The following is a 14,194-nucleotide window of genomic DNA, read 5'->3' as shown; positions in this document are numbered from 1 at the left end:
CTTGACTACACTTTTGTGAATCCTATGAATATACCATTCATAAGTCTAGGTTTCTCTATAACCCTACACAGCCATGCAATTGAGAGAAAAAAAAATAGAGGATAGGCATTATGAATTACAGAGTATCAGGAGCAAACACTATTATCAAAAATTCATGTAATTACTAATAAATGAATGGCTACATAGAGAGTTCATTGATTGCTCATCATTAAAAATATAATAGTACCAAAATTTATATACCAGGATGGAATGCTATCATGAAAGCCTTCATCTTTTTCCGCCCTTCCTTCCTGTCTCCCTCCCTCCATCCCTCCCTCTTTCCCTTTCCTTCTGTCTCCTTCTTTTGGTAAAATTGGTAAGATGGCTTTCACTAAATGTTACATGAAACTTGGTTTTATTCACGTATCATATATTATTTCATATTTTTTGGTTTGTAGAAATAAATTTAAAATCATAGAACTTTTAATAAACGCAATATAAATATGTCAAAATATTTTAGAGAGGTATAATGCAATTTATATACATTCATGAAGATATTCTTACTTTATGTCAGAAGAAATATTTTCAGTAAGTTCATTTGAAGACAAAACTATCATTGAATCTCTTCTTATCCATTGGGATACATCTAATTTCATACCACATATATGGATATACATAGCCAATGGCATAACTAGATTGGAGACAGATGAGCTCTATATTTCCTACATACATTTAAACTGTTTTCTGCCTCTCAGGAGGTCTATAGTACTTGCCACATGATAGCATCAAAGAGCTGCTCCACCGTAATGCATAGTCCAGCTGTTTCTAACACTTTGGTTTTCTTCTTCATTCAGTCCCCGGTTGTTCTTATTGCCCCAGCTGACCCCATTTCCCCTTTTCTGTACACATTAAAAAATATTACTATGAAAAAAATCAAATACATATATTATGAAACTATCTGAAATATTTCTCAAGTCAGGATTCTTGACACCATCTAAAGCGTGTCCTTATGTAACCCATTCTCTGAGACATTTGGATCCATTACAATTTGACTTGTTCCTTTTTAAAGAAAGTCTTCTTGAATGGGGTTTCTTAAAATTTTAAAGAGGCACATTCTATTTTTGGCAAAATCCTCCTTTTTCCTAATGTGCATGCCATTTCCTCTAGGGATGAACTGTAAATTCAACAAGGGCATAAAAACTTTAGGGTCACATTTAGTAGAAAATTCTATTTCCGCAGGTGCCAGGTGTTGAGGATCACCAATATCCATACGTTAATGCTCACTGCAACCTATCCAGACTTAGACAAAAACAACCCCTGTTGCTCTCACCTGCATGCCTAGCAGTAGCTGAGAGGCTGTGTAAAACACAGAAATAGTATTCCAAACTGACGTGACCAGGGTAGAGGAAGATCTGACATCATGAGACAGGCTTTTGTAAAGCCTTGTCAACTTATTTTAATAATCCATCCCAAGTCTAAAGAGGATACTGAAAGAATTAACATATTATAACAGAGCAAAAGCCAGAGGGTGAGCTTCTCTTAAAATCTATTTTGGAGTTATCTTATGCCCAAGGTAGTACGGTATTGGGTACTGAGCCCACATTTAACAAATAAATAAAATATTCAACATTTATCCGTCTTTCACAAACCTACAAACCCAAGAGCATACAAAAATCAAGGCATGTGTAAAAATCACAGTGTGACCATGAGGCAAGGAGTGCCATAGGTTGGAGCAGTCAGAGAAGACATGGGCAGAGTATTGGTTTTCTATTCCAAATGATATTTAATGAACAACAAGTTGGATTTTTAACAGAATTATGCATTTTTCTATAATCTAATAATTGTCACCATCAGATGTACTTTACCCAATTGATCAGTGACTAACAGAAAATACTTTAAAACTTCATAACAATGAAAGGATTGCTAACCATTTTTAACATGTCAGATATTTGAAATGGGTTTCCAAGATCTTACAACAGATTTTCAACTGCCTAGATTAGATTTTTAAGAAATAGAGCAAATTGGAAAAAACAAAAACATTAAAAAAAAAGCTCTTTCCAGTAGTTTTTAGGTCAATGGAATGTAGATTTCAACTAAATGGGCTCCATTCTTCCCGTAGAAAATGATAGATTCTTTGACGGTTGAATGATAACAAATAGCATATCTAATTGCTCTTTGCCTTCTTTGGAATTTTAATGAAGAATTCTCGTGAATGATTAGAAGTCAAAAGGAATTTGGAAGGCAACTTGATCAATGTGATTGGCCAATGTATTTGACATTCATTCTCTACAAATATTCTGCAGTAGCAATTAAAATGGCATCAGCCATAAAAACAAATCCATAATTTTGAAATAAATCCAAAAGCAGGCATTTTTCTGAGTAGCAGTAATGACTTCAGTGAAGGACATTTCCTGGGGATTACTGACTGCTACAGCTTTATTGGATTCAGCTTTTGCAAAACCCTCAGATTTTCCCAAGCAGTCATTATAACCCTGAAATTGCCCTCTGTGTTCATTATTTTTTACTTAATTAAGTTTCTATATTGGGGGGAAAAATCACAAACTGTAAGGATGTAATAATATATAACATAGAGTTAATTTTTCACCTCATGTTATTGTTTTCCCTTGAAGTTGACAAATGATACACGATGGAAATTCCTTTCCTAATAATGTTGAAGCAGAGGAAAGGAAACTAGTATCCTTCTAAAACTGATATGATAGTATTCAAAGGAGGAAAAAACGATTATGTCTACTGCTTCTCGAAAATTGCCAGAAACTTCAGGTTGGCATTTTATAATGGTTAACTTCTTATTTAAGTCACTTAGCCTCCATATATACTGAAAAAATGATGGCCCCCATCCCGTGTGATTCAAAGTGGAAAGACTGCCAAGTAATAAGATATATGTAAAGATGTCCAACAAAGTCCTGAGGTATGCCAAGGTGACTGAGACTTTTAAGTATATGTGTATATGTACACACATAGGTACTTTTAATTTTTATTAAAATATAAATGTGAATATAGATGCTATCACACACACACACACATATATCAAATAACATATTCTTTCAAAAATTTGTACTTTGTTAACTATTTTTGGCATATGCCCTCAGCAAGTACTTAGCCAACCTGTTCAGTAGGCCATCGATATAGGATGAGCAAACACGAAGAGACCAGCCCATGTCATATTTTTTTTCCCCATCATTTTTGCATCGCGGATACAGCAGCTGCGATTCCCTTATCATTAGCCAGTTTATAGAGTGACACGGGGGTGTAGTGGTTAAGACTGCCAACTCCATAGCGAGATAAAAAAAAAAAAAAAAGTGTAAAACTTTGTTCCTCCTTTACTAGCTGCAAAACCTTGTGCCTTATCCAGTTTCCTCATCTGAAAAATGGGAATAGTAACATACCCACTTGATAGGGGGTCATATTGGTTACAGAAATCAGGCCCACAAAGGATTCAGAACAGAGTTGGGTATACAGAAAGTGCTCAAAGAATATTAGGTGTTATAATGACGACACCCAAAGGTGTATTCTAGAAAACCCTGAAAGTTTGCCTGTGTCACCACTGCTTCTAATGATTTGGTGAATTCAAATGAAGCCCTGGGTAACTCCCGCTATGGCCCAAATTTAGGAGTGACTCCACTATGCTCCAGAGAGGACATCCTGATTAGGGCCTGCTGTCATCTCGCTAACGATGGGTACAGCAGACAGAGGTTGTCACCGCCATCGATCAGAGGGAAATGCACGTTTGTGATGTGGTGGGTCTGCTCGCTGTGGCCCTTTCATCCTCTACCGCTATAGCTGCCTCCTCTTGTGGGGTGTATCACACCGAGAAAGCTGCTTTTGAGCCCAAGGCCAGACTGAGGCAAGCTTCTCCCAAAGGTCTTGGAGCCCAGTTGATTGCCCCAAGGGTTGCAGCTGCCAACATGATAGCTGTTTCCTGGGCCTCCCCACCAGAGGGCCAGCTGCATCTGGGGCCCCTCCTGGTCCAGGCCCACACCAGGCCCTGGGCCTCCTGGCCCTGATCACTGGTCCTCTTGGTACTGAGTGTGCAAGAGCCTGGGGTGGGGAGGGGAATACAATGACTAATCATTTCTTTTGCTGACAGAAGTCTTATTTCATCTTAAAGTGGTTGTGCTTCCATCCTAACACTGTCATCATTCCAAATATGGAGTCAGGGAAAAAGCGAAAAGCCTTTTGTTCCCGTCCTTTGGTCGAAATTTGTTTCTAGCAAATTGACTTTATAAAATTTGCGAAGCCTTTGATTGCACTCAGAGTTCATTTTTATTCAGTGCTTTGCATAAAATAAAGGCATGTTGTTTTGAACTGACAAAATATTGTTCTCAATTTCTTTAAATGCCTCAGAGTAGTTATTGGCTTATTTGTTTGGGAATATGTGGTGGATGTTTGATGTATTTCCTTCTCAGATATTTATTGTTGTTTATGGAAAATCAAATGTGCCCTCTCATTCTAACTTATTTTTCTCCCTTTATCCCCACTACTGTTTCTTCTCACAGGCCACTCCTGTTCTCGTGCTCTGAAGCGCAGTGCTGACAACCAGGAATAATCGAGTGCACTTGGACAAGTCCCATAGCTTACAAAGTCTTCCCCACACCCGCTCTTTTTTTTTTTTTTTAATTATTTATTTATTTATTATAGTCAGAGAGAGAGAGAGAGGCAGAGGGAGAAGCAGGCTCCATGCACCAGGAGCCCGATGTGGGATTCGATCCCGGGTCTCCAGTATCGCGCCCTGGGCCAAAGGCAGGCGCTAAACCACTGCGCCACCCAGGGATCCAACACACCCGCTCTTATTTTAGGTTTCTGACCACCGTGAGGAGGCCAGAATCAGATACAGTATGTGCATCCTAAGGCTAAGGAAACTGAGATATACGTGAGATTAAGAGACTTGTCAAGGACCAGGAAGAGGGAAATGGCTTAAGGGGTATGGAATCGCAGTCATCGTCACTCCACCCTTGGTGTCTCGGCTGGGTGGCCTAATTGAACAAGCATGGGCTTCAAGTCAGAAATACCTGGATTTGGGATCTGGTTTCACCTCTTTAACTGGTTGTACTACTTGGGGATACCAACCATCTTATCTTACCTGAGAGTAGAAGACTCAAGATAGTTCAGCAGAGATGGAGTTTAATAAAATATGAAGCACAAAAGCAAAAATCAACACAAAATAACGAGGGCTTTAGGTGACTGGTAAGAATAACCAGCAATTATTGGCTTGGTTGTATTCTCTCTCCTTGCATATTTCTACATGGGCCTGCTATTCAAATAAAAGTACAGTGTTTGCTACCATATGGAACTGCAAAGTTTTAAAGAGCAAACGGTCAAGTATCAGCAACTCCATATGGTTCCATCTAATTCTTACAGAGGCTTGAAGCTGTCATCTTCTCCCCAGCTTTCATGATGCTTTGATTTTGTTTTTTTGTTTTGGCTTTGATATTGATTTACTTTTTTTTTTCTTTTCTGATAGGTTTCACATACATGTTCTAGAAAAAAATTAAAAGGTTCAAAACACTGTCCGGGACAAATTAAGTCCTTCACTCATCACTGGTCTCTAGTCACCACTTTCTCCTTTTGAAGCAATCACTGACAGAAGGCACGGTGCTTTCCAAAGATGCTTTGTTCATTGACCAGGAAACATTATATATCAGTTGTCTGTTTTCTTTTTACCGTATGTTTGTCTAATACATACATTTTACCTCTTGACCAAATAAGGCCAAACAAGCTCAGTAGGTATTCCCCACAGATGCATGTAGTTTAGGCGAAGGGAATTAATTTCCAGTAGAAAATTGATGCAGTATTCTTAAAAGGAGAAGGGATGCGTCAAAAACAACAGATGTTGACTTCTAACCAAAGGCCCCAGGCTGAGAGAGTAGGACCAAACCGGTGTTCCCAGAGCCTCTTTAAAAGCAAGTGCACATAAAATGCCACATATATGACAAATTCTCCCACCAGACTTGGGAGCTCTCAGAGGGTAAAAACTTGAATTTGTTCATCCCTGTACCCACAACACTGTGTACTTAGTTCTTGACAGATAGAAGGCATAAATGCATTCTGAGGGCATAAACCAATATTTTGCTACTAACTGAAAATTTTCTCAAGTTTTTCAGTAAGACCACTTAACATTGTCACCGTATTATCATCCAATGTTTATCTTTCCTACACAGATGTTTTCCCACGTGTAACTTAATCTGTTTTGCAATTCTTCTTATTTCTCCAAATCTTAGTAAACAATCTAAATTTCATGTACTTAACTTACGAGACTGCAGTGCTTATTTCTTTTGAATATATGTTACTGGCAATAAAGGCTTCATCTGGCAATATATATATATATATATATACATATATAATATCTGTTATTTATATAAATATTATATGCAATATAATAGATATTTTTTTATATAAATATTTTATAAAAATACTTATATTTGTTATATTGTATATATATAAATGCAATTTATACATATAAATATAATTTGTATAAATGCAAATATTTATATTTGTTATAAAAATAAATATTTAAATAAATATACGTAGGGGTGCCTGGATGGCTCAGTTGGTTGAGCATTGACTCTTGGTTTTGGCTTAGGTCACAATCTCAGGGTTATCAGATGGAGCTCCATGACAGGGCTCCATGCTCAGTAAGGAGTCTGCTTGATATTCTCACAACCTTTCCCTCTGCATCTCCCCTCCTCAACTAAATAAATCCTTAAAAATAAAATAAAATATAAAATGATGAAATAAAATAATAGTCTCAGAAGCCCAACCATAACTACTGCTGTGAGCTGCAATTAGGCTACTCTGTCAATGAGGCATCTGGTTCCAACCCTGTTGCTTTCACCCTAGGTCTTCAAAATGTAAGCTATAGAGGACAAAAGGGGATCATTATATATGTGGCTAGAACAAGAAGTACACTGTATAGGTTCTGAAACATTTCAGCAATTTCATAAATGGCCGGTAATTCAATACATCAAAACTTTCTTAGTTTCATTTTGGTTGAGCTATATAAAAGAGTTTGTTTCCTACTAAATCACTCATGTCCATGTTTTCCACTATTTTAGTGATAGTTGTTATCATAATGATGATGGTCTCTATAATAATTATATTAGACAAGTTCAACCATTCCTGTAACTAATATTTTTTTACATTAGACAAAGGATTTATTTTCAAACAAGCTTTCTTTTAAAATATATTGCTTTTGCATTCTTTTGTTTTTGTTAACTCCGAGATTAGTAAATCATTATTCATGGGTCCATTATTACAGGACCCATGTCATACAGGACTATGTCAGCACGTACTTCTTACATAATGTGCCCTCTTCCCCCCTCACACACACAGTTATGATACAGTTTCATATGCTTATTGGTTATGTTTTAAAAGATAATATAGGAAGGAAAGTAAAAAACTGTTAGCAGTATAGTTTAATCGACTTAAAAGATTAAAGAAAAAGAGTAAAGCTGGTATTGAGTTTAGTGCTACATTCTTTGTTGACTTTAAGCTTGTTTGTTTCCTAAATAATATTTACCTTCAGGGCTGTACCTATTTGTGATTTTGTAGTACATAGAAAATTATTTCTAATGGAAAATCTATTTTATTCTTTAAAGACAAGATTAACAGATGCATCCTTGGTATCACTATATAATAATATATAGTAATCTAGGAGGTACTATTAGATTTTTAAGTGATGATGTAATATAGATATCATAAATTGACCAAAATACATACTTATATGTGTTTGCTTTTCTGTCAGCATATACCAGTGATGGTAAAAAAGAAAAACACAAAAACCCCACATTTTTTAAATAAACCTCCAAGCCCCTGAACAATAAGCAGGAACTTATTTTGACATGTAATTTATCAAGCTGTGAGACTTCTACTACTATAAACAAAACAAGACAAACATAAAGGGTAAAAAAAAACACCAAAAAATGAATAATAAGAGTGCAATCTTGGGGAAATTTCTTTGAACAAAATGTGAATTTGGGTATTTTTGTTGTTGTTGATATAAACTCTAAAGCTGCCCTATAAAATTTAGCCTTTTATTTTTAGGTAAATAATTGAATAGCAGTAATTGGAAATAGTTGCCCTATATTTTCACTAAGTGTAGAGGAAGTCAGCTTTTGACCATGTATTTCTTTGTAAATCCTTTAAAAATGCTGATATTTCTCATAAACCTCTGAAATTAATCCTTAATACTTCAGAGTGCTAAGGCCAGATTGGCATAGGGTTTGAAACAGAAGGAAATTTAGCTGATTTTGAAAGGATTATTTTCTACAGCCTATACCAATGTTCACCACACCAAGTATTTCCTTGATGATGTTTATTCCTCTGTGCTACATAGTCTGTCTTCTGGTTAGATAATCACAGCTTAAAAAAAATCTCCTTTTAAATGATTCAAATCAATAATGCTGACTCTGAATTTGAATCATGTCATTATAGTATGAGGATTCAGCAGAAGGGTAGGGTTCCAACCCTGGTTTTGTTTGTTTGTTTGTTTGTTTAATTTGGGTTCTAGCTATCAAAATGTTGCCCTTATTTTTATGAATTCCTTCAGTTTTCTAAATAATAGTCAAAATGGAAAACTAGGACTCTTGGTAAAGCATCAGTTGGATATTATCAGCCTTGGAGAGTTGGTTTCTCACTTCTCAACAATTCAATTTTTCCTCTCCTTCAAGAAAAGAGCAAATAAGCTACCATTTTATGAAAATATTCTTTGTATTTGGAGGATTTTTACTAAATGTATTAGTCTTCTGTTTAAATCACATTCTAATTATGGAAGCTCATGTAATATCCAAAGGTCCCCTCATGGTCATTTAGGATGTTTTGGTGAGCCTGCTAATTTTAAGAATTTAATGGCCCATGATATTTTCTTCAAATCCGCTGTGATCTATGGCATGAGTATTCTGGAAAGACTATCTTTTTTTTGACCTTCCATTCTTTAGAGTTAGCCCAGCAAACACCTGTGTTACACAAATCTGAACACTAGACTGTATAGCCATTTTTAATTCAGTAAAATGAAACTCTTGGTTTATTCAGATTTCATATTCAGATTTGATTTATATGGATGGAGAAGGCAAGAATAAATTGACCTCACTATTAGATATGGAAGTGTCTCAGGAATTTCTCCTGATATGGCCTAATTGTATGCAGTTCTAGATATAAAATGCAACCTCATTAGTGCAGCTATTTGGAGAAGCTAAAGACCCAGCAGTCTGTGCTATGCCCCAAGTAAATGTTAGCAACCTCTCTCAAGAGTTGTGGAACTTACTCTTCGTCAAATGTATTAAATGCAAAAAATAGAAGCAGAAGACTCCCAGAAACAACTTCCCCACTCTGTAATTGGGGATGGGTGTGTGTGCCATGTGATGAGTTTATATTTATTATTTCCTATTTAAATATATTTGTGTTGTAGATGGGTGTGTGTCCCTGTGAGTGGACGCATCAGCGTTCCTTATTGAAACAAACATAAGTCAAATGTAAATATTCCCGAGTCTATTTTTCAGAGAATTCCATTTCTATTTTTTAAAGGTTATATTTATTTATTTATTTATTTATTTATTTATTCATGAGAGACACAGAGAGAGAGGCAGAGACACAGGCAGAGGGAGAAGCAGGCTCCCTGCAGGGAGCCCGACATGGGACTCGATCCCGGGTCTCCAGGATCACAACCGGGACTGAAGGCGGCCCTGAGCCACTGAGCCACCTAGGCTGCCCCAGAGAATTCCATTTTTTGCAAGTTATTCCAAGTAAGCATCAGGCATTGCGGCATGGTGTCTGGCACTACGTAATTCCTTATTTAATAGAAGAACAAGAGAGCATTTACAGTAAAATATTCATAAATTGTCAGCACATCTGTTGTTACTGCCCCCAGGGCCACATTCATTTAAGCCTCCTGTTTTCCAGACATTTTTCTATTTTCAAATATATGCTGCACTTTGATCTGGCACGTAACCAATCAAGCTGCCTTTTATAACCTGGCTACACCTGTTTCGGCAGGTGTGGTAACTAAGAAAGGGCATTTTCAGGATGGAGGGGAAGGACTGCCTGGGATTCATTTTGAGCTAGCCATTTCCTCACTGCAACCCAGCAGGCAGTTTGTGGGAATTTCTCATGAAGCATATTAGTAGAATTTTTCACTTTCCTATCAAGGTGGCTTCACTTACAATGAGAACGTCTTCTATAATGTTTTTCCAATGAGTTATCTATGACTCAGAGAGCAGGTATCTTAGAAGAATTATTATTTTTTTCTTTTTCGTGACATTTTGACTTCATTTTACCCCCTCTGGATTAATATTGTCATATGTGACTTTGTGTGCTAGTTTTTTTGAGTGTGTAAATGGCTTTTATATTACCACATTATTCAATTTTACATTATTTCATCCATTTATTTACTTATTTACTTACTAGTTTTTGCTGGTGGTGCGTGATCGACAGTAACACTCATAATAGGGCTAATTTTACCTGGCCTACATTTGATATGTTACTCCAAGATCAGGCACATTTCTTTCCTGCTGTAAAGCATGCTTCCAGGTGCTCACAACACACTGAATATCTGCAGCCATTTCATTGCCGCTAGTACATCTGTATGACTGTGCTTCTGCCAGTTGAGTTGTGTGTTTCCTGGGAGTTAGAAGCATTGTTTCAAACCATTTATACCATTGGAACTTTCTATACAATTAGGTAAACATGTAAACCATTGCATGAACTTAAAAGAGAAAATAAAGAATGTGACATGTTTGGTATTTTTGCCCATTAAAAACTCAAATGTTTTGTAATGGTCCTGCAAATTCATGCCACTGTCCCAAATGCTATTTAATTTAGATATGAAACAGTAGAGTATTTGATGGGGTGGGGGTGGTGAGTTGGGAACATCTAAATCCATACAATAGCCAGTGGCCACGTAGAACTCTTCATATTCAAATTCAGATTAATTAGAATGAAATAAAATTAAAAATGTAGTCCCTCAGTTTCTATGTTCAATAGCCACATGCAGCTTGTGGTTACCAGATTGAACAGCACAGACGTCTGTACAACATTTCCATTATCACAGAAAATTCTATTGGACAGCACTGAAGGGAGACTCAATGTTCAGATAAATCTACCATTGTCTAATTCCTTGCCCCAAATGAAAAAAAAAATCAAAAACAAAAACTGTGGATGAATAATATCTTTGTGTTTTGAATGATTCATAACTCTAAAAGATTGGCAGAGTGTACATGTATATATTTTAGGTTTAAGAATATAAAAAGAATATTTTGTGTTTCTCCATTTTAACCCATGTTTCAATTAATTTGTTATTTATTCCTCATGCTACTACCAGATAAAGCACTTTTACTCAGATGTATGGGATAGTGATTAAGCATATCTGCTTCAGAGAGTGGTGATTGTGCTGTGGCTCTTTCACTAATGCCTTGTGACACTCCCGGAAGGTTTTGTTTCCAAACTTTTGTATCTTTACTCACAAAATAGGAATCTTAATAAAACTTTTGTGACAGAGGTGTTATAAAAACTGAGTTAAAGATTGTAAAACACTTGTCTATGACTAACATAGAAAGGGGAATGAATAACTAAAGGATTGCAAACAATTTGAAAAATGTATCCTTTATATTATTTCAGCTAATTCTCAATTAATTGACTTTGTTATTTTAGATAGAAAAGCGGTCCTACAGAGCTACAGTGAACTGCTAAGTTTGATGTTTGGTAATTCATTTCTCCGACTTCAAAATCTATATCATGTTCTTCTTGTGTAACACTTCCCCTCATGAACTACTCAAAAAAAATAAGTACACTACTAAATTATTTTCATTTGAATGAAGCCTTCTGGTTTATTGTTCATTTACAGTTTTTATCAATAATAAACATGATGGCAAAATGTCACGATTTGAGTCACAGAAGCCTAGTAGATCTATTTCACTTAATGTTGCCTAGTCAATAGAGCAACTCAGTTGTGTTTTGAAACAGAGAGAATAACAAAATCATTTTCTTCCAGCTGATCATTCATCAATGAGTTTATGCAAACCTATTTTAGAACAGCAGAAAACAAAGAGAGTTTGAATCCATACTTATCTTAATTTTAAATCATATACTAGCTCTAGTATAAGGCTTTTAAAAAATTTTATTTATTTATTCTTGAGAGACACAGAGAGAGGCAGAGACATAGGCAGAGGGAAAAGCAGGCTCCTTGCAGAGAGCCTGATGTGGGACTTGGCCCCAGGACCTGACGATCATGACTTGAACCAAAGGCAGAGACACTCAACCACTGAGCCACCCAGGTGATGAAAACCCAGGTTTTCTATACCAAATCACCTAGATCCTTGCTGATAAAGACAGATATCTACTATAAGCCAGGTTAATATCACAATAAAGGAAAAGACAAACTCTGCAAGTGGCAGTGTTTGAATGTTGATTTCCTCACTGATACTGAAAAACATAATTTATCCCTGATATTTATGGTTTATACTAGTTGTCTCCCTCCCAGAAAGCTACAGACTAATGAGAAGAGATAGGACTTTCAAAAACCGCTATAATGCATTGAAGATTATGTTAAATCAGTAAGAGACGTGTGAGTTTAAACAACATGGAGTTTGCATTGTATTAGGGGCGTGAGATTGAAATTCATGGAATAAGTGGCCTTCAAGGTAAGTATAAAGACGAAGTAAAATGTGAATTGGAAGAGATAAGAAAAAAGCTGTTCCCTAATGTTTGGGTGAGCTAAATTTTCTTCTCATCACTTCTGACATTGTCTACATTTTTCCTGTATTTCAGAATCTGAGAAATTGAATTTCTCAGATCTCCTTGCCACCAAACTTCTGGTTTAAATACTACCCACGGGAGACCATCACGTGCAATCGGAAGGCAGAAGGTATTTTTCCCCCCACTTTAGTACTAGTGGCTGCAGTAGGCAGGCCCAGTTTATACTCATAGGGCAGTAAGAGCAGACCAGCTAGAAGGCCCCACAGCCTCGAAGTGTGGACTCCTAATGTGGCCTCCCCCAAGGAATGCAGATGCAGGCAGTAGCGCTCATTGCTTCCTATACAGCTCCTGGTCTCAGTAATAACACTCCACCTTTCGACTCTTTCCAACAATTTTATATCCTAGTTATCTTTCTGTTTGAAATGCTTAAGCAGATTCCTGTTTTGCTGATGGAACACTTAATGATGGAGTTAGGGAAAAGAAAAACAAAAAAAGCAAAAGCAAAAGCAAAATCCACTCGTGTAAAAAAAGAAAAATTGGGACATGTTTTGGAAAAAAAAAAAAAAATCCTGGTTTTGCCTAGCAATTAAACTAGAAATGCACTTCAGAACTGTCTTAAATAGATATTGTAATGCTCAACTGTTGAGTTTAAGATTTAGTAGTTTTTGGTCCTACATCTCTGGCCATTTCTTTTTTAGAGTAAGTGCTTCTCATTTTATTAAGCCTCATTTTGTTTAGGTTTAAAAAGATGAGAGCTCATTAAATCTAAGGTAACTCGAATAATATTCAAAGAAATATATATCCATAAAAACAGGAAAGAAAGGGCACCTGAGTGGCTCAATTGATTAAGCATCTGCCTTCGGCTCAAGTCATGATCCCAGGGTCCCGGGATCCAGCCTGTCTTCTGGCTCCCTGTGCTCCTCAGGGAGTCTTCTTCTCCCTCTTCCTCTGCTGCTCCCCCTACTTGTGTTCTCTCTCTCTCTCTTTCTCTTATTCTCTCTCTGTCAAATAAATAAATAAAAATCTTAAAAAAAAAAAAACAGAAGAGAAGATAACAAATTAATGCCTATGATTTAGCTCAATGAGTTTATATACTGAAGTGTGGACACAGTACAACTGGCAAAGTGTCATAAGAAAATTGAAGCCCAGAGATGTGAAGGAAATCAATGTTGATTGTAAACAAAATTTAAACAATATAAAATGAAATCTCCAGATAATATTCACAGTGGTTTGTGGGTTAGGTAGGGCAAAAAGCCAAAGTAAGTAAAAACATTCCACAAAACTTGTTTTGGTAAGAGACAGCTATAGATACACATTAACATTTGATGTTTGAAAAAATACAAGTTGAAATGTTTTATGTATTTAGGGATACAAAACAAAAGATTAGAAGAGGGAGGTATACCAATCAAACTATTAGAATGAAAAATCAATTCAAAGAGCACTCAGCACTTGCTGAGCCACTAACAATAAGACATGGCAAATAGAAAACACCAAGTAAGTATCAGTTGGG

General features: G+C 36.3%; 1 long non-coding RNA gene across 7 annotated transcripts in view; it reads right to left on the bottom strand.

Annotated features, from left to right (window-relative positions):
- Positions 1-11,814: 11,814 nt before the first annotated feature.
- The window catches only part of LOC140637530 (uncharacterized), an 87,980-nt gene continuing 85,600 nt past the window's right edge, over positions 11,815-14,194 (bottom strand). For all 7 annotated transcript variants that reach the window (XR_012034622.1, XR_012034621.1, XR_012034619.1 and 4 more), the window contains one exon: positions 11,815-12,010. This is a non-coding gene — a long non-coding RNA (uncharacterized lncRNA). The remainder of the gene's footprint in view (positions 12,011-14,194) is intronic.

This window comes from Canis lupus, chromosome 8, assembly GCF_048164855.1.
Source record: "Canis lupus baileyi chromosome 8, mCanLup2.hap1, whole genome shotgun sequence".
NCBI classification, from domain to species: Eukaryota; Metazoa; Chordata; class Mammalia; order Carnivora; family Canidae; genus Canis; species Canis lupus.
The sequence above is the reverse complement of the archived record's forward strand: the minus strand, read 5'-3'. Positions and strand labels throughout refer to the sequence as shown.